The sequence below is a fragment of the Arachis hypogaea genome, chromosome 1 (assembly GCF_003086295.3).
Source record: "Arachis hypogaea cultivar Tifrunner chromosome 1, arahy.Tifrunner.gnm2.J5K5, whole genome shotgun sequence".
Lineage (NCBI taxonomy): Eukaryota > Viridiplantae > Streptophyta > Magnoliopsida > Fabales > Fabaceae > Arachis > Arachis hypogaea.
Window position 1 is genome coordinate 3,881,031 of NC_092036.1, and position 3,529 is coordinate 3,884,559.

The following is a 3,529-nucleotide window of genomic DNA, read 5'->3' on the forward strand; positions in this document are numbered from 1 at the left end:
TTATTTTAAAAAAATTCTTTCACTGGTGGTAGTTAAATGGAGAAAAAAGTAATTATAGTACTAGTACGCAAACTTTTTTTAATGGAAAAAAAATAGTATCGAACAAAAAATGAAATAAGATAATATAGTCGCAGAACTTTTTTTTTTTTTGGACAAAGACGTCTTATCCTTTGTGAAAATAGACAATGACTAAGGTCTTTCTTCTACTTTGTTTATTATTCCCTTGACTCCTTTTGATGCATTGTTTTGGGGCATAGAACTTTTTCAAATTTTCATGTGCCAAGTTTTTGTTGACATGTAGATTTAAAAATAAACTATTAAAAATAGTATTCAAAAATTCATATAGCTAACAAAAATAATTTTGAAAGATAAGGATAAAAAAATAAGTTTTTGAATAATTTAAAAATATGATAAAAATAAAAAATATTATATTATTTTTATAAATGGTAAATAACATTTGTATTTAATAAATAATTTGTCTATTTGATTTAAATTTTTGTGTACACATTTGGATAATTAATTTAAAATGTGCATATAAAAATTGGAACAAAATTCAACTTATAGATTTTTTAAAATTTTTTTAAAGCATTCCAATGATTAAAATATAAAATTAACTACTAATTCGGTATTTACAAAATTCTGTCGCTGACAAAAAATTTTTTAAAAGATGTTATTAATAAAATAGTTCTAAAAAGATTTAAAAATACGACAAAAAGAACTAATAAATATTATAGCTTTTATAAATAACAAAAAAATTATATTTAGCAAACTTTTATATTAAAAAATATTTACCTTGTATAAAATCACCAAATTTTAAATAAAAATGTTTCATTAACTTCAAATTAAGAGCAAATCATATAGGATATGAATAATGCACTTCATTGGTGTCATTTTGTCCCAATTTACAGTTAAAAGGTTTTCCTAATAATATTTGTTACCAAAATATATACTTTTTTACATACTTGCTAGTTTTACATTCTTCTATTTGAATCCTAAAATATTATTATAATATAAGCCTTATGAATCTTATAATGGTGATTCTTTGACATGACAAGATTAGTATAATTGTTAACCCAAATAAAATTATTGCTACTGCAAGCATAAACTTTAATATCACTCAATCAGTTCGACGATAAGAAAAATACGTTATTTACTTAAAAATGAGGGTAAAGCACATTAATAAATCCTTTAAATCATAAAATTACATAGATTTTCTAAAACAAAAAACGTTATGTACATACTCTCATAGATACTTTTATATAAATTGAATTGATTAAAGTCGATTTAGTCATTGTAGTAGTAAATCGAATCAATTAAATTCGAATTATTAGTCATTGTAGTAGTAAATCGAATCAATTAAATTCGAATTACTAAAATTATGCATAGATCGAATGGACTATATTCAATTTAGTTGATTTTGAAGTACATCCATAGTAAACCGAAACCATTAACTTCGAATTACATACACAATTTTTTACCTAGTAATTTAAATTAAGTAGATTCGAATTAAGCACTAGTAAATCGAATGAACTTATTTCGATTTACATTGAACGAAATCTAATAGTAAATCGGCACTAGCTTTGATTTAGTATTTATATACCTATATAAAGAATTCAAATCCACTTGTTTCGAATTATATTTCACCGAACCTCACTGCCCAAAAAATGAATCCCAGAAAAAGTTTATGCCTAAAAAATCGTAGAATTGAAACGGTGGAAATGGAAGACGACCCGAATCGTATCTATCGGTTAGGCGGCGTCGCCCATATTACTGATTTCATCTATGAAGAGGTTAGTTTTTTAAATTGAATATCTGTAAAAAACAAGTAAGTTTGTGATGTTAAGTTGCTTAGAATTTTATTATATGCGCTACTGAAATTTTTAAATTACAAATAGTATTTAGAGTAATGGTTTAGTGTTTTCCTATAATTTTAAAAGTACAAATGTACGGTGGAATAGTTATTAACAATACTTAATTAGAGTAGTGATTAACTAGATTAAAAATTTTTTAGGGGTTTAGATAAATCTAATTTAGGTTTTTTAATGTTAGATTAAATAGACAGTAGAAATTTGGAAAAAATATAAATTAGTTTAATTTTTTATATTTAATATAATTCCTAAATGTTAGGTTAACGAGCCAGTAGTTTAGTTTATTTTTAATTTATTAAAAATTAATTTAGTTTGGGTTGTTTAAATTTTTTATTAATTTAATTTAGTTTAATTTATCTAAAATTAATGTAATTTAATCCATAAATGTTAATTATTAAATTATGTAATTTAATTTAGTTTAATTTTATACTTTATACTTTAGTGTATCACCAGTATTAAAGTTTATGTCCACTCAGATATGATTTTGTTAAAAAGGGTCTGCATTATTTAATGGTCTTTTAGTGAATTAGTTTGTTACTTGTAATGGTTCTAAATTTTTTTTTTTGCTGCAGCCATATCGATGTATTACCAGCATGAGGAGGCAGCATGATATATTCCTGGAGTACAGCATCGCCTACGACCCGCACTCGACATTAATTTTTTTTTATGTCAAAGGATGGTAAAGACGGGGACCTATGGTTTCCAGACACTCTACGAAGTTGGCACAAACATTGGACCAAGTGTCAGATGTTCCTAACAGACATCGAGTGGAGCGGAGATGTCATGTTGGTACATGAGCCAGTAATTGTGAGTGGAGGTGGTTCGATGATGCGATTGACGCCATGGAGGGGAGGGGTCGAGGTCGTCGACGAGGTAGAGGGCGCGATTGAGAGGGAGAGATGGGTGGACATCAAGGTAGAGGTCAATGTATTATGAGAGGCGAGTAAAACGGTAGTGATGTTGGGGATGACGATGGGATTGTAACACCATACCACACAGAACTTTTTGCTTAAATCGTAAAACAGAAGTAGTGAGGTATTACGACATCTAAAATAAAATATACATACATAATATAATTGAATGAATATAATATTCGAGGAGATTTGAAGGGTGTTTAAGCAAAAAATCGCGAAAAGAAAAGCGCATTACACTCAAAGACGTAAAACCAGAAAAAGATAAGGGTAAGACATGAGTATATGCAAAGAGTCGAGTACCAAAATAAAGAATATCAGGCTCCAGACGCAACTTGCGAAGCTAAAGAAAGCACTTAGTTCTCCAAAATAACCCAACATGCATAAAGAAAGCACCTAGTTCTCCAAAAAGCCTCTAAGAGGATTAAACATCATTTATTTATATATATACATAAGATAATCTATGAATAGAAAATACATAACAAACAACTCCAAAATATAATTTTCCAACTTCGCTTGCCAGAGAAACCTCCAGATGCTCAATGAGGCACATCTCGACCTGCATCTGAAAACAACAACATAGATATGGAATGTGAACCGGAGGTTCTCAGCATAGTAATGATGCCTACATACATAATATATAAGGTCCCGAAAAAGTCAGAGGCGATCCTAGGACTCCGACACTCAAATTTGAACCTTAAGTTTATAAATGGAGAACCAAAAATAGGATAGGTTATCTAAGATTCTTGT